Source organism: Castor canadensis, chromosome 7 (genome assembly GCF_047511655.1).
Source record: "Castor canadensis chromosome 7, mCasCan1.hap1v2, whole genome shotgun sequence".
Lineage (NCBI taxonomy): Eukaryota > Metazoa > Chordata > Mammalia > Rodentia > Castoridae > Castor > Castor canadensis.
Window position 1 is genome coordinate 12,722,318 of NC_133392.1, and position 25,321 is coordinate 12,747,638.

At 44.0% G+C, this 25,321-nt stretch overlaps 1 long non-coding RNA gene across 1 annotated transcript; it reads right to left on the reverse strand.

The window, feature by feature from the left end:
* Nucleotides 1-2,217: 2,217 nt before the first annotated feature.
* LOC109698920 (uncharacterized) lies at nucleotides 2,218-25,309 on the reverse strand. Its single transcript, XR_002213583.2, has 3 exons — nucleotides 24,698-25,309; nucleotides 22,905-23,049; nucleotides 2,218-2,381 (listed from the first exon to the last, which is right to left on the reverse strand). It is a non-coding gene; the product is annotated as an uncharacterized lncRNA (long non-coding RNA).
* Nucleotides 25,310-25,321: the final 12 nt, after the last annotated feature.

Genomic DNA, 25,321 nt, shown 5'->3' on the forward strand with positions numbered 1-25,321 from the left:
CCTGTTAGTGCTGCCTCAGTGGTACAGGCAGACTTGAAGAGGAATTGGCACTTGAACTTTGTACTGGTGGATGATGAGTTTGCTGGGCCATTAATGGGAGAGAGAGGCTCCAGAGGTAAAAAGAGTTGGCCCCGAGGCAGGAGTAAGTTGGATGAGTCCGGAGTGGCTTGAGGTCTAGGTGTCTTAACATACTTGAATGTCATTTATTGCACTATTGAAGGCACACTCTAGTGACATGAAAGCAAGCATGGAATGAGCTTGTTTCTGTTGAGCACAGGATGGGGGGCGGTGGATAACCAAGTTACTAACTGATTATCAAGTTTAGGTGAAATCTAATGACATTTTAATATGCAGGAGAAAGAGCCTTCTTGTGGATTGAGTTTCCTTTTTGTAAGGCAGGCCAGCCTTATCTAGGATACTTACTCCAGGGTAACAGACTTGGAGTCTCTTTTTGGAAGGATGGACTGTTACAAAGGGATCTTCTAGTTGTTGAAATGTTTCTGCATTTGTGGATCGATCCAAGGTTCTAAAGTCGTCCTCAAGGGGTCCCCACATCACTGGGCAGTACATTACAGAGTGAAATGGTGTCATTTTATTTTATAGTCAAGGCAGAACCCTCAAAATCAAATCTCAGAGGCATTTATTGGAGTGAACAGGTTTTAAGGCCATCATTAAAGATTTTTGTTAGGGTTCCTGTCCCAGTGATGAGTCACCTGTGTAAAAACATGGATTTCCTCGTCTGAAGAGGTAACTGAATCAGCTAGGAAGATTGAACTGCAAGGAACAGAAAGGAGTGTAAACAGTGAGGACACAGACCCAGTGGCCCTGAGTTAGGGCAACTCCAAGGCTGGCTAATTGGGCGGTCCTAAAATGGTGGCAGCAGTTCTAATAACCAATTGGCATTTTAAAAAGGAAGCTTTGGGCTGGCAGAGTGGCTCAGGTGGTACAGCACCTGTCTAGCAATCGTGAAGTTCTGAGTTCAAACCCGAGTGCCACCAAAAAAAAAAAAAAATGTTAAGAAGGAGGAAGTTTGGTCTCCTGGAGTTATTTTAAAGAGAAGAAAAACCTTTCCAGAAAGCCCCTCAGCAGACTTCTCATGTCTCATTGGCTGTAATTGCTCTCTCTTCAGCCAGCAAACTGCACTTGTTTTGCATTCACTCTGATTTTTCCCCTCTGGTGGAAGAGGGCACCTTCCCTGAGACCTTGTCCAGGATGGGCAGAGGGTGAACTGCCAGCAGGAAGGAATGCATTTAGGTGTGCAACCAATAAGATCTGTTATTAGTCGCTTATTCATAATAATGAAACATTTCTTGAAATTCTGAAATCAAGGCTATGGAATGGGTCATTCCATTTCATAGCCATGGAGGAGCCATCAAAATCAAATCTCAGAGGCATCCATTTGAGTGAACAGGTTTTAAGGCCATCTTTAAAGATATTTGTTAGAATTCCTGTCCCAATGACGAGTCAACTGTGGGTACAGAAATGCTACATAACAACCACCCATAAAGATTTCAGACAAGTAGCTCATTGGTCCGTAGGCCACCAGCAGGTTATCTAATGGAGACTGTGCTTAGCTGGAGGGGCTCAGTGCCACCTGGCTCCTGTTCTTCCCCTATGATCAGCAGACCAGCTTAGGTGTGTTCTTCTCACAGACATGCTGGAGGAACAAGAGGCCAAGCCCAGTGTGTCACCTGCCTTACCCTCTGGTGCATTGTGTCTTCCAACAGCCCGTTGGCCAGAGCAGGGTTGTGGTCAACATCAGCATCATGGGGCCCATCTTGTGGGAAGCACTGCAGAGCCAATGACTGAGGCGATGGATTACAGGCAAGGATAACAAATTGGGGTCAACAGTGGACTGTACCATAAGGGATGACAAAATATTGAATCAAAAATAAAATGAAGGGTATATTTAACAATATGTCTTAAATTTTTCCCTTTGAATGTTACAAGTCTTTCTTTAGTATATAAAAGATTTGGGGTGTGTTCTGGTGTACACAGACTTTTGTTAAGTGTGCATGCATGTGTGCAGAGTGCAAAGGGTCTCAAAAACAGATTTTTTTCTATCTCTGAATGTCACCACATTTGCTGTTGTATTAAAACCATATTGAGGTGGCAGTTTCCACAGAGTTAACTACTCCCATTGCCCCTTGTCCCCTTCTTAAAAAGCAGTCGGCACTGAGGAAGTGAAAGAAAACCACTCAATGAGAACAAATGCACTGTTTATTTAAAGTAGAACTCAAAGGTGGGCAAGGGTGGGGAGCTTGACAGTGGAAAGAGGAAAGAGGAAGAGAAAGGCATCAGGCGAGCTCTGGCTGGAGGCTGTGAGACCCTGGGAGCTGGAGGTGGGCTCACTGGAAATGGACCATGTCACTTGCTGGGTCCTGAATTGGAAGAAAGGACAAAAATTAGGGCCACTGGCAGTCACTGGCCACAGGCTGACCTCCCTGACAGGTTGCTGTGGTGGATTTCGGTGAGAGATTCGCCATCCCCTTGGGTCTGGCTGGAGTCTGCTTTCCTATTCAGTCTTTTTGTAAGAGCCAGAGAACCATCAAGTCACTCTGGAGTAAAGAACCATTCACACTTGATTCCAACACTGCTTCTGACCCCTCCTCCTGCACCACCATGCAGGACACAGGTAGCTCCTGCCTTACCAGCCCAGCCATGAATGCTAGGCCTAACACTGTTCATTTACAGCTGTCCCCCAAGGGCTTCTGCACCTCAGCTCAAGTTCTTTTCCTCCACCATGACCTGTTCTGTCTGGTACAGAATTAATGGTTCCTTTCTCTGTAAGCTCTGAGGCCATTTATATGGACATTGAAGGGAGTGGGGGGTGTCACATTGTGCTAAAGGCCTGGATTACCAGCTCTCACCTGAGCTGAGTGCCCTGAAGGAAAACATTGCATTTCATTGCACTTAGTGTGGGACTTCCCTGATGGCAGTCTCACAAGAAGGATTTGGGAAGGAAGGGAGGGAAGGAAGGAAGGAAGAAAAGAAAGAAGGAAAGGGGAAAGAACAAAGGAAAGAGGGAAAGGGGAAGGTCATGGGTAGGGTTGACTGATAAAATGCAGGATACCTCATTAAATTTGAATCCCAGATGAGCAAAGTTTTTAGAATAAGTGTGTTCTAAATATTGCATTGTAGATTTAAAAATATTGCATGGGACATAGTTACACTAAAATATCACTGATGGTCTAGCCAAAACGAATTCTTATTAGCTAAACCCAGCAGCTCTAGTCATGGGGAAGACTCCTGACTAAATTGGGAAGTAGTCTGACTCTGATGTCAACAAGAAATCTCCCTGGCCCTGGGCTGGCCTCTGAGCTGCCAGGCTTTGCTGCCATTGTGGTGATGTGACAATACCCCAAATGGCTGTCCCTGTCCCCAAGGTAGAAACCAGGCTGGTCACAGCCTAGAGGATGCTGTGAGAAGTTAGGAGGAAAACATGGAGATGGGGAGGCAGGGAGAAGGAGCACAATGGCCCTTAGTGTGCCCTTTCAGTCACAAGCATTCCCTTTTCCCCCAGGAACATGAGCCACTGAAATACAAGGAGGGGGCGTTTCTCTGTATCAGGAAGTGTTTTGAGGGGAACAGGTGTGCAGAGAAGCCTGCACAGTCAGGAGAGAGACCAGGCTGGTCCCACTCCATGCATGAAAAACTGTGGGGAGAGCACATGCAGTGGGTGGAGAGGTGACCCTCAGTGCCCACAAAGGTGACCGTGGGTGGAAATGGGGCCTTTGCAGACAATATTGAGGATTTTGAGATGAGATCATCATGGTCACCTAGATGAGTCTGAAGTCCAATGACACTTGTCCTGATAAAGGACACACAGAGGAAATTATGGATGCATGGAGGAACAGGCAACATGATGACAGAGAAGAGCATCATAAGCAAGGCACGTGGGCAGTGCTAGAGGCCCGAGAGGCCAAACCCCTGAGGGAGCGCCATCCTGCTGACTGACACTGGACTTCAGACTTCCGGAAGAGAAGAGACTTTTTTCAAGCTGCCCAGTATGTGCAGTTTAACAGCTGAGGAAACTAATGGGTCATAGGAGCGAAGTCCTAAACACCAGTCCGTGGTCTGGGGATGAGGGGTGGAGAGGGAGTGAGAAAGTTCTCCCGAAGGGCCAGCTGATGGAAATAAGAAGCATCTCCTGGTTTCTTGTGAGCAAATAGTCATAATCCCAAGACTTCCAATTTTACAAAAGCCCAAGCTCCACAGAACACACCCTTATAAACAAACCATTTAGTTCTTCCTAACATGGGGCATAGAAGGGATTGGTTTACATTTTAATATGAGCAAAACTGTGTGCTTTTCCTTAACAAAGCAAACCCACAGTCTCCAAGTGGGGTGCTCAACACAACTCACTGGCTAGTGGGGAAAATGTTGGAACTTTAGGGTTAAAAAATCAGAAAGCAATTATGTTCTCCTAATCCTTTAAGATTCTGATTGGCATCAGTAGCTTCTTTCAAGGGGTAGGAGAGAGGGTCCTGTGTCACCCGAAGCACAGGTTTAACTAAGCTAATCCTTACAAAATGGAAAAATGGTTTTAACAGATTCTTACAGAGAAACGGAGGCTTAAAGACAATATCGACAAGACAAGTCTCAGAAAACAACAAGAAATGAGCAGAGCTGAGGGCTTCAGTAGGAACTCTACATCAGCACATACTGAGATAAAAATGAGAACCAACAAGAAGGCAGCTTTCTTGCCCCTCCCCCAAATTAAAATGATCAAGAAGTCCCTTGAGGCTGGGCGAGGTGGTTTATGCCTATAATCCCAAGTACAGTGTTTACAGATGTTATTGAGGATTTTGAGATGCGATTATCCTAGTCACCCAGATGAGTCTGAAGTCCAGTGACCCTTGCCCTGGTAAAGGACACACAGAGGAAATGACAGAATGTGGAGGAACAGGCAGCGTGCAGACAGAGCAGAGCATCATAAGACAAGGTATGTGGGAGGCAGAGATAGGCAGATCCAGGTTCAAAGCCAGCCTGAGTAAAAATTTAGTGAGATTCTTTCTTGTTTAAGAACAAGCCAGGCCTGGTATTTCAGGTCTATAATCCTAGCTACGCTGGAGGCATAAGTAAAAGGATCTTAGTTCTAGGCTGGCCTGGGCAAAAATTGCAAGAGCCTATCTGAAAAGTAATTAAAAACAAAAAGGTCTAAGAGTGTGGCTCAAGTGGTAGAGTGCCAGCCTAGCAAGAGCAAGGTCCTGAGTTCAAACCCCCACACTACCAGAAAAAAAGGTTCCTTGAAAGATGGATTTACACCCATTGTCATTAATGATGAAGCCCCCCCCCAGGTGTATATTGTGCCTTGGGATGTGTTGTTAATAGTAAAAACACATAAATAATACTAAAAGTATATTTTTCTCTAATTCTATTTATATAAACATGTATATACATAAATATATCTGTTTAAGATTTCTATTTAATGCAATGTGTAGGTAAAACATAAATATGCATGTATTAAAGACACGGAATTTTAGAAATTAGGGATTTCTATGGACTGAATTGTGCCCCCCTCAAATTCATATGCCGAGGCCTTAATCCCCAATCTGACGTTTTTGGTGATAGGGCTTTGAGGAGATAATGAAGGTTGAATAAGGACATAAGGGTGGGGCCGTAATCTGATTGGATTGGTGGCTTTATGAAAAGGGAAAGAGATCTTTCTCCATGCACACACACTGGCTGTGTGAGGACACAGTGAGAAGGTGGCCATCTACAAGTCAGGCAGAGGGGCCTCAACAGCCCCCAGTCACACTGGTATCTTGATATTGTTCTTTCAGCCTTAAGAACTGTGAGCAAATAAATTTCCTTTGTTTAAGCCACCTGGGCTGGGTTATTTTGTTATGGCAGCTGGAGCTCACGAATACAGGGCTATATGACCCAATGCTTGGGGACTACTTAGGAATGGGCCAGGGTACAATTTCCTCCCAGAGGACTCTTGCCTTGGTCTTATGACTTGCTTTGGCCAGTGGAACAAAGCTAATGTGACACACAGGTTGAGGCTTGGACAGTGCTTGTGAGTTGGAGCTTGCCTTCTTCCCTTGGGTCTGGTGAACAAGCCCACCACAGCCCTCTGGAGGTAGACATACCATGGAAAAGGTGGCTGCAGATAACCCCACCAGAGCCTAGGACCTGTGTATGAGGTCATCTTCCATCATCTAGTTCTGGCCAGCCTGACCCAGGCACACTGACTACCCAGACCACCCACAGTCATGAGAAAGAAGTAACACCTGTTACTTGAAGCAGTAAGTTTTGGGGTGCTTGCTGCATAAAAAAAGGTATGTAAAACATCAAGGTAGGTACAGCCTAAGATCTGCCCAGTTTAAATGCATTGCAACTACACAGTGGACCGTGATTAGCTGAGAGAACTTTCTCGTGTTTCCAACTTTGTTATTTGTATCTCCAGAGCCTAGAACACCGTCTAGCAGGTAGTAGATAGTTAAAAACATTTGTTGAGTGAGTGAAGAAGATGAGTCATAGCAAACAACATTGACCACTCCCTGAATGCATTTGCATGGATTATTTTACTTAATCTTTTGCACAAAATACGAGCTAAGTACTGTGATTACCAAGCCCATTTTAAGATGGGGCAACCATGGCTTAGGGAAGATAAATCACTTGCTCAAGATCAGACCACCAGAAACAGCTGCGTATGGTTTGACCTCTCCCATACTGTCTGCCTTCAAAGCAGCCACTTGGGTAGGTAGGACATGACATCACCAATTCTAGCCTGTCTATTGTTCCATATGGGACGAAATTCTAGGAATGGAAATAAGACACAGGAAATGGAGTCTCTGCTGCTGAAGTTGTCCTCACCGCTCACAGTGGTGGTTGGGCTTTGCTCTCATAGCCTTGCATCCAGGTTTGTCATGAGGGTGGCAGCTGTGGGCCCTGTTTGATCAAGAAGAGGTCGCCAATGGAGGTTGCTAGAAGTAAAAGACGCCCAGCTAGGAGCTGGCTACTTCCAATGCCAGTAGCCGGGAGGGGAGCCAGGGTGCTGCACCAGCTTGGGCTCAATGAGAACTAACTGATGCCAGTTGCAGTCCCTGGGACCCAGGTGGCACCCATTATACCAGGGAACAAAGCCAACTCAGTACAGACCCTGTGCCAGGCAGGGCCTCTGCATCCAATTGCTTTGCTGGTAGCTATGTGTGTGAGACCTTCTGTCTGTCCATCCTGCTCTCTGCCCATGATCAGATGGACAGAAGCAGCACAGACTGGAGGAGCAGGGTGAGGTTTGTGTACAAGCTGCCTGCTGGACCATGGGGCTTTGGTAATGGCAGGCTCTTATCCAAGGACTCTCCTTGCACCAGTGGGTATGCCCAGGGCTTTACGTGAGGTCATCAAAGGGGTGACATCCCAGTTCCCAGTGACCCCCGCTGTCCTCCATTTCACTATGCTGTTTGCTGTGATGATTTTGCCTGCCTGCCTTCTTCCCTCCCTTCCTTCCTTTCCCTTTTCTGTGCTGGGGACTGAACCCAGGCCCTCACACATGCTAGGCAAATACTCTACCACTAAGCTACAGCCGCAGCACCTCTTGATTTTATTTTTTCTTTTTTGGCAATACTGGGGCTTGAACTCAAGACCTCACACTTGCTAGGCAGGTACTGTATCAGCCCACACAATCCCTCTTTATTCACTTTCTTGACTTTGAGCTCCATGAAGGCTGAAGCCTTCTTCTTTTTTTTTTTCTTTTTCATTGTATCTTCAGCATAATGCCACACAGATAGTAGGTAAATAAAAGTTTGTACAATAATCTGGGTGCCTGTGGCTCACGACTACAGTCCTAGCTACTTGGGAGACTGAGATCAGGAAGATCTCAGTTCAAAGCCAGCAAATAGTACACGAGACTCCATCTTGAAAATTACCAGAGCAAAATGGGCTGGAGGCGTGGCTCAAGAGATAGAGCACCTGCTTTGCAAGTGTGAAGCCCTAAGTTCAAACCCCAATCCAACCAAAAAAAAGTTGTACAATAGAAATCTGTTAGGTGGTCCAGGCCTGTAAACCCAGCACCTGGGAGGCTGAGGCAGAAGGATTGTGAGTTGATGCCATTTTGGACTGCATAGCAAGACCCTGTCTCAAAACAAATATTTTTAGGAGAATTCTTAAAGACAGACATTATCATCATTATGTATTAAAGCGAGAAAATAAAGGTCAGAAATGCTGGCAAACTTGCTCAAGTTTACACTCCCAGTAAATCTTAGAAACCAAATTCTAACCTGGGGTCAGCTGACTTTGAAACCTGTGAGTTACTCCAACGCATGAGTCAGGCACCGTTTGTGGCGGAAGAGAGAACTTAAGCAGTACACAGGCGTAGCTAGAGAATCTTGAATAATAATGCAAGTGTGTTTCTTTTCCATCCTGATTATCTCAAGAAACTAATTTTTCCAAGAAAGAGCAGGTCTCAGGCTCAGAGCCAGACTATCAAGATGAAGTTTGGCTGTGAGAGGCAGAAAGCTCTGAAAGTGGTATATCAAGATAAGATCTGCTTCTCTCATGTAAATGAACCAGAGAGAGGCCGCCCAAGGTTGCACAAGAACCCAGCCTCATACTCTGTTGTTCTGACACCCCTGTCAGGCAGAGTCTACATTATAGCCCAAGATAGTTGCTGCAGTTCCAGCCATCATGCTTACCTTCTCACCACCAGAAAAAGGAAGTTCTTTTCTCTTTCTTTAAGAACCACTTCCTGGAAGTCATATGCAATAATTCAGTTTATATTCCTGTAGCTATTAGAAGACTTGAAGAAGGAAGGAAGGGAAGGAGGAAGTAATAATCTGGTTCCTATCACTGTGTTAGGAGCCTGGCTTTCTTGCAGGCTCATTGCACATGGCGAAGGCTTCAAGATGACAGCTTTGATGATGACAGCTTGATTGTTGGACAGGCTGTCAAGGGGTCTTGCCCTATGACTTGGGTCCCAGGCTGGTGAGGACAGAAATTGTACTGGACTTCATTGGAGAGAGACAATTTTTTTTCCTCCCCAGGGTTTGTATGGGGGAAGGGCTGCTTCCCTCATTGTGTCACCAAGGCCAATGAAAGGGGAAGGTTATAAAAAGATCCCTGGCAGGGATGGGGGATACTTGCAGGAAAGGCCTGGCACTCTGTTCTGATCAGCTGATGCTTGGGCACTGGCCACATTGATCTCAGGGTGAGTCTCACTGAGCTGGGGAGAAGAGGGCAGGCTGGGGCAGGCCACTGGCCATCCACAATCCCAGGCATCTAGGGCACATGGTGGGGGATAGCTGCTTCCAGGTAAAACGACCCTCCAGCACCAAGCGACTGTCGGTGTAACTGCCAGGGTGGGAAGGGAACGCTGGTTTGGGTGGGTGGTAAGTGTAACCAGACTGCTCACATCAAGGGACAAGGTGAGGGAGGCCCTTTGGGTCAGGTGACTTCATGCTGGTACCCCACAAGGCACCAGCGTCTAAAAGGGTCAGCCAGGCAAATAGGAGCTACCCACCCAGGAAGACTACAAAGGCACAGCCCCCACAAGAGACCTCTGACCTTTTCCCATCCCCACTGCTAAGAAGCTGGAGAAGTGGAGGATGGTCCCAGAGGCAGACCAGCCCTCTGTACTCCCTGGTCAGAGAAAAGCAAGGTGAGAGAGAAAGCAGACCACCTGACTCTGTGCAAGTTCCTGAAGCCCCAAGCCCAATTGTGGGGGGCTGGAGGTCCCCTTGGAATCAGATAGAGATGTATTAGTTAACACCAACTACTGTGACAGACAAAACCTGACCTCAGTATGTCCAGTCTGAGGAGAGGGGTCAATAGCTCTGATTTGCCCAAGGCCTGGGTCTTCTATTTATCAGATGTGCTCACTACTGCTATGTGTCAGGCACCAGCAGGTGCACAGGTCTGCATCTCCCTGGGGAGCGACACAAGATGCAAAGCAGACACAGCAGGGTGCAGTGAAAAGTGCTGTGGAGGATGAGGATGAGGAAGGGGGCCAAGGAGACTGTCATCTCTCCAGGGAGGGCACATTGAGCAAGCATTGCACTAGTGGGGAGGAAGTCCTGGAATGGCTTGGGGAGGATCATGTTAGGACAGGATCTGTGGTTTCTCCCTGCTTCCCACTGGAAGTTGCCTGCGCAGTCTGGTGGGGTCCGCTTGATCATCAAATCTCAGATTCTCAAACTCAGATGCCTGGGATTCTGATCCCTTGGGATGGCAGAGGGGCCAGGAACCTTTGCTAAAACATCTATGTGATTCTGACCACCTGAAGGCTTGAGAACCACTGGCTGATTACACCTACTATTCATTGGGCACCTGGCTTATTCAGAACTTCGGTTCTGACCAAGGAAGGGGTCAGAACCATCCTTATCAGAATGCTGAGTGGGTACTGTTGTTCTACCCACTTGAAAGATGAGGAAATGGAGGCTCAGAGATTAAATAACTGGCTTGATATCATGGCGCACCATGTGGTAGAGCCAGGTTCTGAGGAGGAGGTCTGAGCTGAGATAGACAAAAGAGAGCCAGCCAGACAGGACAATGGATTCCAGGTGAGGAATGAGGGTGGACTGTGCCCACCTTAGAATTTCAGAGGAGGGAGAAGTCAGCAAGATCTGGACATTGGGGCACAAGGGTTGGGTGGTGTGCAGTGGGGACGAGCCCAGCAGGAGAAGCCTGCAGAAGGTAACAGTCTAATGGAACAGACATGGAATGGCTGCCTAGAGAGAGAAGCAGAGACCACAGGGGCCTGGCTTTAGGGTGGAGAAAGCACTCTGTTGGCTCCTCATGGCAAGACCTCGGGGACCTCATTCCAGGCAGATTGGGAAACGGAGAGCAGGGACCAGAATTTGCCTGGAAACAAATACCATACATAACAAACTAGAGATGTCCAGTTCAGCATATCTAAAGATAGCAGCTTGATGTAAAGCCAAAATAGTAAAAGTTCTCTGCCTCTGTCTTGGTGGTGTCCCGACTGGCACATGGATGAGTGTCTCCTCTGCCCTCCATCCTTGCTAGGCTTCTGATAGCTTGCAGGAGGCTTGGATGCTCTCCGCTTTCTGTCTCCAAAGTTCAAGAGCTCTTGGTAGCCTTAAAATAAACCCTTCTTGGGCTTCACTTAGTGTGAGCATTTCTGCTTCCTGCAACCTAAAAATCCTGTCTAGAGTAGAACTGATGAACAAGGTTTCTGATACAGGCAAGTTGGGATGTGGGTGTAGACCATATACATTAAACTCTACCAGAAAGCTGGGGGTTGAGAGGGAATGTAAATGATATATTAGTTAACACCAACTACTGTGACAGACAAAACCTGACCTCAGTGACTTGTGTTAATGTCCAAGTTTATTTGATGTGTGGTTCTCTTGGTCAGACAGCCTTCATCCAGGACCTGGGTCCCTCCATCTCATGACTCCTCCCTCCTGTGCATCCTTGGAGTCTGCAGTCAACCATAAGCAGTATGCCCTTAGGAGGAGGCACTCCTGTTCAAATGTGATGAAGATCCTTGCCACTCATTTGTCATTGTGGAAAACCAATCATCAATCACCAAAATGGAAGCGGGCCAATCAGTGTTGTGAGAAACAGTGTGACTATTCCTCAAAAACGTTAAACAGGCCAGGCGGTGATGCATGCCTAAAAATTCCAGCAAGTTAGGAGGTCAAGACAGGAGGGGCTAGAGTTTGAGGCCAGGGTGAGCTACATAGCCAGACCCTGTTTCAAAAGAGGGTAGGAAGCTGGAGGTGTGGTTCAAGCAGCAGAGTGCTTGAAGTTCTGAGGTCAAACTCCAGTATTATAAAAAAAAAAAATCAAACGATTACCATTTGACCCAGCAATTTCACTCCTAGGTTTAAACCCTAAACACTGAAAACAAGTATTGAAGCAAATATTTGGATACAAATATTTATAACAGCACTATCCACAATAGCCCAACAAGTGGAAATGGCTGAAATGTCCATTCATGGATAAATGAATAAACAAATTGTAGTATGTCCATACAATGGAATGAAATATTCATACTATAACATGGATGAACATGGAAGATATGATGAGTAAAATGAAACAAAACAAAACCCAGATGCAAAAGTCACAGATTGAATGATTCCTTCTGTAAGAAATATTCAGAATAGAAACCCATAGGGATGGTCAGCAGGCTCATGGTTGCCAGGAAGGTTGGGGCGATGGAATGAGGAGTAGTTGTGAAACAGGTCTTCTCTTGGTGTGATGAAAGTGTTTGGAATTTGATGGAGGGAGGGAATTCAAACTTGTGAATGTACTCCGTGCCCACAACGGTCTACTTTAAAATGGTTAATTTTGTGTTATGTGTATTTCACCTTAATGTTCTCAAAATCCAAGGGGACTGGGAAAGGTAGTTGCTGGCTGGAGAGCTGCTGCTTGCTTCCTAGTGACAGCCCCACACTCTGGAAAGGGGACCTGTGCCTTTGGTGAGCAGCTCCGTATCCATGTGCATATTTCTATTACCTAACCCAAAAGCATATGTTCATTTCCCTTTCAAAGTGGATGCTCAGTCCAGTCTGAATGTGGCTTCTTGTTCTTTGGTGACAGAACCTACCTACTCATCAAATATATAGAGGTAGTGCAGAAATGGCATGACTACTACACAAATTCTATTCAGAGAGGGAAAGAATGTTCAGGCATGGTGGTACCTGTCTGTAATTCCAGCAGTCAGGAGACAGAGGCAGGAGAATTATGAGTTCCAGGATAGCCTGAGCTGCATAGCCAGATCTTGTCTCAAAAAAACAATAAAAGAAGAGGAAGAACAGCAGACAGAGCAGCCACTGCCCCTCCAATCTGAGATCCTGCTGGGTAGGCAAAGAGGAGGTGTGGCTGCACCCTCTTTTAGACTTCCCTGACTTCTGGGAGGAGCTCCCAGGTCCATTGGTCTTCATGGCTCTGGGTCCATGCTTTGGGAGGTTCCTCCTTGCTCATGACCTCCCAGGCCACATCTAAAGTGAATGTTGGGGAGTTTGCCACAATTAGAGGGTGCTTGCAAAATCCAACTTCCTTTCTGTAGTCTTGGGGCCCCAAGGTCATTTATGGTTCAATAGTCAAAATCTGTCCTAGTTAAGGCTCATCAAATTCTCTGGTCATAAAATGCCCTGAAAAATGTAGTAGGCATCTTATTATACAAAAACAGGCTTACTGCATGTTATATGATGTTCAAGATTGGGCAAAATGATCAGTGACTACACTTTGTATAATGCTATGTACTCTCCCAAAAAAGAATCTCTTTGATTCAGAATCTAACAGTTAGGAAGACTGAAAGAGATTCAGAGGGACTGAGTGACTCTGCCAGTGCCAGCAGAGGTAGGAGTAGAACCTGGGTCTCCAACTTTGCAGCCCAGGAAGCACTCACACTGGCTCCAGGAGGGAGCAAAGACACAGCATTTACCAAGCAGCAGCTTTTCCTTTTGGTGCTTTTAATTAGCATATATGAAATACACTGCCAATCTAATTTAATTATAATTAGGTAACCAGAAGGCTGATTATGTTGTAAATTTAGATTAAAGAGCTGTTGTTTTCAATTAGGCTTGATTGTAAAGTGCTTTGACACTTTTCTGGGCCTCCAGGAGAGTTCCTTGTAGTGACTTCTGGCTTACTCTCTCTCATTTTGCCCACAGGTATAGGGTGGCAGGAACTGGACTCAGATTCCCAGGGCACCTTCAGTCTGGTGGAGCGTATCCCCTTGGTGGCAAAGGCCACCAGCTGCCGCTGGGTTGTTGTATTGGGGTTTTCAACTGTCTGTACTAGAGGATCCAACTGAAATGGCTCACACTCCAAGGGGGCTGAAAGTCACACAACAGGAAGCTCAGAGGTAAGGCAGTTCCGGGGGTTCATTTGGTTTCAAAACATCCTTAAGGCCCAAGATTCACTCTGTCTTCCTGCTCTGCCCACTTAGTTTGCTGGCTCCAGACCTGAGTCAGTCTCAGAGCCCAAGCTTTCCCATCCCCTGATAAGAGAACATTCCTTCCTCATGTCTCTTGTCTTCCCCCAGACCTCTTATGACTCTTTGGCCAGGATCACAGCACAGACTGTTCTTAAGTCAGCTAGTACTCTTAGGGAATCCCCATGATTGACTTCATCCTGTAGGATACTCTTTGGAGACGATGGTTTCCTCATGTCTGCCAGCAAATGAGTATAGGCTATGGGGAAAGGGAGTGGCTGCTGGCTCAGCTACTGACAGTCCCCTCCTGGAAGCACTGTGGCCACAGCCTGGGCAGGTCTGGTTGTCCCCAGCCCTACTGCAATATGATGACCAAAGGAACCCACCTGCAAATGTTACTTACTGGCTCTCCCTTGGACATCTGCCATCTCTGAATTCTTGAGTGTATGACGGTGTCATTGGAAGTCTGAGGCACAGTTATGTATGGAAAAAGGATAGAAAAAGGGGAAAGAGAGAACCTTCTAGATGATGATGGAGATGAACTGACTGGAAGGAAAGTGCATATGCTGTAGGAGTGGCCAAGTCACTCATTGTCCTTGGGGAATATTGGAAGATCTGCCTCTTGGAAAGACTGTCAGAAGGGGACTGGACTTCAGTGACTTGGGTGACCCTCCTAGCGGCCTCTGAGGTCAGTAGTATCTGTCTGACCCAACTATCATTCCAATTGCACATGGCTGCCTTCAGCAATGACCATCTTCTGCTGGTCAGCCACCTGGTGCGCTTCCCCAGGACCTTGTGCCACCCCTGCTGCCAACTGTGGCCCATTACTGGAGTGGAGTATGGTGGACAGGTGAACAGTCCAGGGGGTCAGACTTCCTTGCTTCCATTCCAGCTCCTCTTACCAGAATTCTGGGATTTTCCTTACACTGTCTTAACCTCAGCTTCCTTGTCTGTGCAAACTCTACCCCCTTGGGGTTCTTGGGAAGGTAAGTTAGTCCACAGAACGCATATGCTTAGCACAGGGTCTGGCATGGAGTTAGCATGCACTGGATTATCACTGTTATTAGTAGTCTCGATATGGCTAATGTACTACCCATGGTATTCTGAGCATGGAGAAGGTGGCTAATGCTGTGACCATCATGACCCCATATGTCCTCTCAGCATTGGTTTTAAGGGTAGCTGAGTCCAGAGGAAGGGCAACCCATCCTGGATGGGAAAGGATCCTCGTAGGAGCCTGATGTGCAGCAGGTGCACAGCAACCATTAGTTGCGTTCCCTGATAGAGTGACACAGTCACCTCAATGACCTCTCCAGCTTCTTTCCTGTCAAGCCTCAAGAGTGATGCCTAGGTGTCATCTCAGAGGTACTGTGTCCCTAGGAAGGACACTTTCATTTGAAGCTCTGTGGACTGCATGGCAGGCAGTCCTCTGCTTCCTTGTAACATGGGTTCCTCAAAATGTTGGGACAGCAGAATGCATGGAAAATGAGCAATGAATCCATGTGGTCCTAAGAGGCTGGCCCATTCTCAGAAAACTACAACTATTATAAAATCCTCAATTACAATAGGCCTTTTACACAGTCTTTGGCTGCCTTTGAACTTAATTTTGTTCTTTACAATTAAATACGTGAGTGATCGCCTGAATTCCAGGAAATGACAGAGATTAAAATCCCTGCTGGCCTCACTCCTAATGATTTTGATCTATGTCTAAATGGGATCATCTTTATAGCTTTCAAAACATCACTGGTGTCAGCTCATCCAGCGTTCCATTTTCTATTCAGTTTTACAAAACAATGAGGGAAAACATGCAATCTTTATGAACATATACTAATGAGCAGGTAACAGTATGTAACAGGGTTGCTGTCAAAACCGATCTGTGGGTGGCAGGAGACAGCACTGCCAAAGCTGGAAATGTTGGGGTTAGAGTGCGGGAGGCATTTTAAGGTGCGATGTGTGAAAGTGATGATTATGTGTGTAACAAATAGAAGTTGAGATTCACTCGTATCTGTAGCTTCTTAAGTATGATAAGATATAATCCAACTCCTCAAAGATAACCAGTATGGCTGTGAAAGGCACCCTGGCCTCTACCCAGGGCTAATCCATTGATAGCATTGGTGCCAAGCTCTTGGTCCAACCACCTGTGATACAAATGATAACTGCCTGGAATGACTGGGCATGAAAACCCAGGTGTCTTGTGCTCACTACTGACAACCATGGATACCATGGCACCTGCTGGTGCTGGCTGATGGCGAAAGGTCAGTCCCGCAAGTCAACTCTAGCAGGCCACAGCTGAGCTGTGCTAGGCCCAGGTATCCTCTTTCTCTAAGGCTCCATGAGGACTGGATGCACTGGCTCACTCAATGGTGCTTTATCACTCAAAGTTCAGGGAATGCCTTTTAATAAAACTCTGAGTTCTTATTTCCAAACTTCTCGCGATCCTCACACACTTTCTTTTCTTTTCTCCTGCAGGATCCATGCCTGTTCATGGAGTCTTTTAGAACTCTTGCTCCATTATCAGCACATTTTTTTGGGTATTTTCCTTTAAATACTCCCCCAGGCCCTTGCCTTAACCCAACCTTATCTGTCTTCTGAGCACTATCTCCTCTCATACCCTGTGGGGTGATGGGGGACACTGTGTCCCCACAACTGCTTCCATTCTGTTCCTTCCCTTTGCTCTGGGGAGCACCACTGAGGTTTCCTACCTCACCTCCTTGGAGTGACTGTCTCCTGGCTATTGCCTCCCCTCTTACTTTCACATCTGGGTCACCATTATCTGCATACCATTCTCACATGGACTGCTTTCTGGTCCTCTGGCCTTGTACATCCCTGTTCTCCTCACTGGGTGCAATTCTAGTAATTGTGGCAGGAATCCCTGGGGAGGCTCACTTCTATGTCCAGATATTTAAATGTTACATATCCAGCTAACAAACAAATAGCACATGCCTTGTTCCCCTTCCTTGATAAAAATACTTTTAGATTATAACAAAATTTTAAAAATGTGATTTTTATGGTTAAAATATCAAAGATGACTGGATGTCACTATTATTATGTCTGTGTGCTCTTTTGATGGGCTGGATAAGTAATAAAAAGTCATACATAATTCATAAATTATATTTACTTCATGAAAGTTAATTTTCTTGCCTTCTCTTAAGTAAATTACTAATTATGTTGTTATAATCAAGACTTTCACATAATTTGTGTTCTATTGAGAGTAATGACAAATTAGACAACCTTTCTGGGGACATCATGGATCTTAGGGAGTTTTTTACTAAATTTGAAATGCAGAAACTATATTTTGCTAAGAGCAGAGCCAATGGAATTGTCAATTAAGTTATTAAAACAATACTTAGACTGGAAATGAACCATGATACCATGCTTGTTTTAGTCAATTTCCTGTTGCTATAATAAAATACTTGAGGCTGAGTACTTTATAAAAAAGGTATTTCTTTAACTCATAGTTTTAGAGATCCAAGCATATGACTAGCTGCTGCTCAGCTCTGGTGAAGTCCTGCAGACTACATCAGAACATAGTGGATGGCAACATGGCAGGAGTGAGAGAGAAAGAGAGAGATTATATGGTGAGACAGGAAGTCAGACACCAAGGAAGGGCTAGTCTTTCTCTTTTGATAACAACTCATTCTTGAGAGAACTGGGGTCCTGTGAAAACTACATTAATCCCTTCTGAGGGCTGTGCCCACTGACCTGACCACCTCCCACTATGCCCACTTATTAAAATTTCCAGCACATGAAGCTGTGGGGGGCACACTCAAACCATATCCGAACCATAGCAGTGTTCATACATTTTGATGAGATGAACTTGTACATGACTAATTATTGTCATAGAAAATAGTACAAAGTATTTTGATTTCCTTACATAAATTGCTATCACCAATTTCATGAATTTCACTCTTTTTTGTAATTATCAATTCACATCGATTCTACAGATGGGTTTCTCTGTGACATTCCCATGCATGCATCACTGTCTCTTATGGCAACAGCACGATCCATACAGTGTTTTAAAATATTTCCCTTTTGTATCTTTAATGCTAGGTTCCAACAGGAAATGTGATAGCAATGTGTTATTAAATTTATATCTCTCTGCAGGTTACATCTTGATCTATAGTGGCCAAAATGTCTCTATAGAAATTCAAAAACATTTTGGGAAAATTGTATATGCATCTTCTTCATAATCCTGCAAACCTATTTGTTTCCTTTAAAAATTAATCCTTTAAAAGATGAAAACAGGCAAACTTTTAAACTGCTTGGTTTTCTTTTTATAAGAAACAGTTCACACCAAGTAACTGCAGATAATGCAAATACTAAAGTAATTTCATTTTCCACTGAAGACCACAATTCACTCACATTTGAGGAGCTTCTATTGTTTTCACTTAACTCTTCCAGGGCATCTCATCTCTCTTGTCTAAATTAAATCAAATTGCTTTAACACAGTGAGTAGCTCCAGGACCACGAATGAGACACAAAATTGGACACTTGGCACAACTGGGAAATGATATTTCGTTATGCAAGAATCTATCACATTATTGCCAAGTGGAAAGGATTTGAGAAGTTAATTAATTTGTTTTCTCTCTCAGTTAAGTGCTTCTGTTGCTCAGCTCCTTCCTGCACTCCAAAGAAGTCTCTGTCTCCTGTGTCGGTGGTGGACACCACCCAGAAACCTTCTTGGCATGCAGATGTGCTTGATTTTTGTTTTGAATGTGCAGAGTGAAGAGAAGCACTGACTGGGAGCCAAGTGCTGGCTATGAAGGTGATGTGTAGGGTTGTGATTATGATGTTCCAACTTGGTATTAAATTCCAAGTGGCAAAGGTGCCCATAAGGCTTTTGATGTATTATAGTGCACACGCATGTGATACGCAGCTCTCTAAACTCTGGGGCCCAGGCCAGTGGCCTCACCTTTAGGGACTTTTGCTTCCTTTCCATGCTGGCCAACCCCTCCCATAGTTCTGCTGTATTGGTCTTACTTTTGGTTAAATAGTTAAACACAAACTGTTTAAAGTAGGAGAGGAATTGATTACAAGGGTGTTGAGTAGCTCAGGGAATCAACAAGAAGGCTAGGGAACCTGGCCCGGACACGGGAAGAAACCAAGTAAACCAAGCAGCTAAGCATATCTCTGAGGTCACACCCTGGGCAGTGGGGTGAGTATATGGCCTATAGTGCCCTTGCTCTGTGCCTAGGGCAATCATGTCCAGTGATACTTTCAACTTCGTGTCACTATCTCCAGACTTGAGTCCCCTGGCAAAAGTTTCTGACTGGCCAATCATAGGTTGTGTGCCTTTGCTCTGGTTGATAGTGTATGCTGAGGCAATGTCTGGCATCCTCTGGCTTCCTGCACAGCAGAAGGGGGGAGGGACTTGCCTTTGAAATCATTAATTCAAACATTCTACCTTTGGTTATGACCTATTCTGCTAGCTTCTTGCTTTCTTGCTTAAGGACAGACATCCCTTGTAAGAGCTCTTCACTTTCATGGAGACCTGTCACCCACAACTCTACCTTCTCTCTAGCCATCTGTCCCACCTGTCTTTACTTTCTGGTCCATCTTGGAGTCCATGGCCAACTCATTATTTCTACCACTCTCTGAACTCTTTCTCCACTGCATGCACCTGATGAAATTCCTACCTTGGGAAGAAGATGATCATCTACCTGGGTCCACATCAGAGTGAGTCATCCTTGAATCCTTTCTCTCACCCTCAGTACTTAATACATCAGCAAGACCTGTTCATTCTAATGTCAGAATAAATCTACAGTCTACCACCTCTATGTCCACAATCATCCCCCTAGTCCAAGCAATCATCATCTGTTACCTTTACTATTACCATAGCTCCCTGACTGGCCCCTTTTCACTCTCTCCTTTCCTACAGGCCACTCCATTCAGGACAGTTAGGTGCTCTTATATAGTGTCAGTCACATTATACGCCACTTCTCTACCTTTTTTTCTATTCAGATGGAAACAGGATTCTCAATGAGACTTAAAAGAACATGCATAACCCAGCCACATCCTACCTTTATGCACTATGCCATGCTCACTTCCCTCCCTTCACTCTACTTGGTTCTCCATTGCTTTTCTTCAATGCCTAGACAGTACCAGATGTCTTCTGTCATCTTGTTTCTTCTGCCTTGAATGTTTCCTCCCTAATTTGTTGTACAGCTAACTTCCCTAACACCCTTTAATCTTAACAGAAATAGTCTTTTTCAGAGAGGTTTTCTTGATCTTCTAAAGCAAAATAAATTTCTCTGTGATACCTTCTTGTCATAGCACCTAGCATTTCCCTCTCTAGTGCTTGTTGGTTCCTGTGGTTAATAGCTTAATACTTGACACAGGGCAGAAGTGCTTTTTGTCTTGTTTGCTCTTATAGCCCCAGCACCAAGTCTGAACACAGAAACATTTGTGAACGAATGAGTGAAAGGGATCAGCCTATAATAGGGTGCTGGTGGGAACCCTTTCATTCTCTACAGTCTTATTTAGCCTACAATCATTTCCTTCAGCTTCTAAATTCATCAGGCTTATAACAGAATGTGCATGATTGTCTCCATTTCCCTGGAGTTTAGGAGTCAGATGGTAAGATTTTTGTCAAAGGAAAGAAGAAATCCAACATGGAAAGAAATACAAACAGAGAATACTCCCCCGAGTGGCTACACATCTTCACTGTAAGTAGTAATCTGTGTGCAACTAGACCTGAGTTATTTGCACGTCTCTAATCCTTTTACCAATAGCTTTGCATCTAGACCTCCAACTGCATTGTACATCCACAAGTCATTTCTTTGTCAACACTGTATTGGAGCAATTATAATAAATTATAATTATACTTTAATTATAATAATTAAAGAAGTATTCATTTTTTATCCTAATACAGTTTGTCTCCACCAAACTTACATTTGAATTTTCCATGCTAATTCCTTCACATAATAGTAAACTTGAAATGGCAATGACAAGAAATTACCTAGATGTCTGTATATTGTCTACTGCAGTTCTGTCTGATTCAATTAGTTTTTGCTTCGTTAATTAGAACAGGCTTATGTTGTTTGTGGATTTTTTTCATAATTTTTTTCTTCTCTTCTTTCCTCTTATTGCTCACCTCTAAGCAATTTCATCCTTTACTAACAATGTAAGAATTAGGTTGATAAGACAGATAAAAATGTAAAATTTGCAATAAAAAGCTTTGCTTTCTCTTAGGAAAATATGTACTTCATGTATTAGCTACGTTATAAGAGTTAACTAAGGAAAAATAAAAAAGTCTGTTGATATGAAATAATATTTCAAGTAGATTTAAGTTAGTCATGTATTTACTCGTTGAGAAATACTGAACAACACAATGAAATATTCTGTGGGAAAGGTGGCATTAAAGTTTTTAAAAGCATAAAGACTAATTCTTACTGATAAAGTCTCTGCACCCCTCCCAGGTCTTAACTATTTCAGACAATTAGCTACAAATATATTTTTGTAATTGAACATGAATTATGCCTTTCTGCATGTAATCTTTTTTTTTTGGCAGTATTGGGGTTTAAACTCAGGACCTCACTCTTGCTAGGCAGGTGCTCTACCGCTTGAGCCACTTTGCCAGCCCTAAATAATGTCTTTCTTGTCTTTCTTAACTCTCATCAGTACATACACAATTTTGTATAAACATATTGATTATGGAGGTATTTACAAAGTGGAGGTGATAGAAAGGTTGGGATGAGATGAGGTGATGGATGATGCCAGGAAACTAAGTACTTGGGTTTGTAACGGGCATTGTTGACTACCTGGAATTCATTAAAACCTCCCAAATTGACCTCAGTATTTGCTATTATATCTATATAATAGATATTCTCTGTCAGTCAAAGTACTTAAGGAGAAACCAATCCTGCTCTCAGTTCCAGGGGCTGGCCATATTCTCCAGGAGTAAATCTGTATCTTTTCCTGTGAAAGGCTCTGGAATTCAGGTCTAAGGGCCAGATGGTTGCCTGGTTCAGGAATGAGACAATGAGACACTGAGATGAAGGTGGCTGAGGGTCTCTGGCAAAAATTTGCTCATAACAGAGAGCAAGGAGAAGTCATGGGCCCTCTACATGGTGACACTGTCATCCATGTATAGATGAGGCCTGGGCTGTGGCAGCCATTTTTCTAACACTGGAGAATGAAGCCTGTGAAAGAGGAGGGGAGGACTAAGAACAGCAGAGGGTGGAGCTGGAGGCTCAGCTGAACTCTGCCTCACCTCTGCCATTTCCAGATGTTATTAGCTTGTTAGTCAATGAATATTTTTAAAGCATTTTTTTTACTTGAGATTTCTGTTTCTGGAAGCCAAACTAGAAATTTTAGTTTATGATATCCCGATTTATACTTCCTTAATGTTTTAAAATTTTAAACTTTAAAGTTTGGCAAATTTTTCTGATTATAAACATAATACATGCTCATTGTAGAGACAAAGAAAATATTGAAGAATACAAAGAAGATTAAAACCATTCATTACCCTATTATCCCTAAGTAACTGCTGTGGATGTTTTGAATCAGTGTTCTCTTCCTATACACAAAGTTACAAGTACACTTTACATATTCATTTATCCTTTTTTAAATGCAACTCACAGCCTAGTGGGAAACAGAAACAAACAAAACACTAACAAATAGATGAATATTTGGGACTCTGGAAGGTGTGTATTAATTTTTTTATTCACTTATTCATATGTGCATACATTGTTTGGGCCATTTCTCCCCCCTACTCCTACGGGTATATTAATTAGTAACCTGAGTCCACTGTTGGGATGGTGTTGCCAATAATGTTATAACCCATCTCCAGAACAAAATATAAAAGATTTTTAAGGTAATAATTACTAAAGTGTAATGTAAAGTATAACAATGTATCATTCATTAAGTCAATCAGTTAACAATAGGTCTCCCTTCAATAGGTGGTATATATGTGTTATATATAATATGTTATATATATTATATTAATAGGTGTTATATGTAATAACAAGTTGTATCCTGTTGCTGACTGCTTTGGCCCAACTATTATATTTTTGCCATAATGTTATTTTACCAATGAAAGCAAAAACTGAAGTCTTACATTGATCATCTTGACAGCACATCCACGAAAGGGTTCAGGGTTCACCTCTTGCAGCAGGACCTTATTTGGGTGGAAGTTTTATTACCACGATTGTACCAATTCCTTCAGTTCCAAATGTTTTCTAATTTTCAGACCCATTAGTTGACTGGAAGAAGAGAGACATGGGGGCTTATTAGTTAGTGCTTAGCTACTGGTTTCTAAGTTACTTGCATAGTGGTCAGGGAGTCTAGATGCTGACACCAACCCTTAGATATACAGAAATTTGTTTAGGATCCAGTATGTTCAATTTTTATGTTTCACATATTCTTGGAAGAAAAGTGTATTCTGCAGTTTTTGAGGCAATGTTGTATACCATCAACTTAGATTAAGCTTGGCAATTCATGTCATTCAACCCTTTTAGTCCCTTAAAGATTTTTGTTCCCTTGATTTATGTATTAGTTTGTGCTGTAACAAATTACCACAAATGGATGGCTTAAAGCAACAGAAATATATTTAATTTTGGAAGCTAGAAGTCTGAAATAAGGTGTTTCAGGGTTCACTCTCTCTGGAGTCTCTAGAGAATTCATTCTTTGCTTCTTCTAGTGTTGCATGGATGTCAACATTCCTTAACTTGTTGCCACATCACTCCAATCTGTTTTTGTGGTCACATTATCTCCTTTGCTTCCCTATGTCTTCTCTTCTCTCAAATCTTCCTCTTTTATAAGTACAATTGTCATTGGGTTGATGGTCTACTTGGAAAATCTATGGTGATCTCTACATCTCAAGAGCTTTAACAACAAATGCGAATATTTATTCAAATAAGGTCACATTCACAGATTCCATGGATTAGGACATGGAAGTGCCTTGGAAGGGTGTGGCATATTCAACTCAACTGCAATCTGTTAAAAACAAAACCCACCTACTACTATGGTAGATTTTGTTTTGCACTTCTGTCAAGTTTTTGCTTCCTGTATTTTGTAGCCATGTTTATGATTTTTGTATCTTTTCTGAGTATTGGAACTTTTATGATATAGTGACCTGTCTTTACCTCTAGAAACATCCACACACCTTCTACCTAGAGTCTACTGATTACAAATCATCAATTGTCCGAAAAAGAATTTGTCTTCCTTTTCCCATCTTTTGGCTGGGACTAGAATTCTTAGGTTGTACGTTTTTCCCCTCATTATTTCATGTAGTTCTCTTATATGTAAACAAAGTTTTTGTGTTCCCACGTATCCCTAGGTCAGAGAATTAAAAAATATAACTTAAAAAATGCCATTGATTAATGTGAGACAATATTGTCTGAGTTAAATTATTCCAAGTGACTGGTAAAAACAGCCCATTAAATATAGTACAGGACAAGTATATGTAGAGAAGCTGAAACAAATGGCACTGACGTACATCAGAAGTAACAATGTCCCGGCGTCTGAAACCCTTCTTCCCTTCCGCTTTTACCTATCTTGTGGAAACAAAAATTCATTATCTACTAACTTAAATGTAATTAACGGTTTTTCTAGACAATCTCCTCATCGCCGTTAGCTAGGATGAGCTCCACAAAAAACAATTCTAAAATATATTCTCGTATTATATATTATCACTACTGCTATAACTTGCAAGTTTCGTTTTCAGAACGCTGAAATTAGTTAATTTTCATTTTTGGCCCTCAAGACGCCTATTTCCAATTTGTAGTCAGATTTGTGAGAGTGTAAGAAGCCAGGCGATAAAAAAATTCTGGTCTAAGTGCGTAGCGCAGTTAAAAGGACGTTGAAAACATCCACAGGAGGCTGGAGATGCAGAGCGGAAGAAGTGCTTACTTAGGACGAGCGAGGCCGACTTCAGTCCCCAGCAAGGCCAAAACCCCACCAATATCTCAAATGCATTGATTTTTTTCGCAAGCCGGTTACTCCGTTTTTATTCCCGGTTTTAGGTAAGAGCTGAGGAACCCGTCCACCAGCAGTCGGCTCCATTTATAATCTGCACTCCGGAGACTCTTGTGGCCCCAGCAAAGGTTGGCGCTGCGAGGCTCTCAGAAGTGCGAAGGGCCCGGGGACCGGGCGGACGTGACAAAATCACGACCGAAGGGGAGGCCAGTGCCACTGGGGCCGCCCACCGGCTTGGCGCGCCTCAGGCACCGCCCAACTCCCCGTCGTCCCGGCAACTAGACTGCGAACCCGCGTGCGCAGACCAAATTCCCTTATCACGTGAAGCCGGCCGGGGGCGGGGCCGAAGAGTGCCATCGCCCCGCCCTTCTCAGCGTTCTGCCTGCGCGGGCGGGGCAAACCTGCTTCGGGGTGACTGACAGTTCCCGCCCCCTTTTCACTTTGCTTTCTCTAGGCTCCTCCCCTCGTATCACGTGCCTTCCTGGCCGCTCCCCTGCCGCCCTGTCCAACCGCCTGTTGGAAACTGTTGTAAAATGTCGTGAAGTCCGTCTCGGCTTT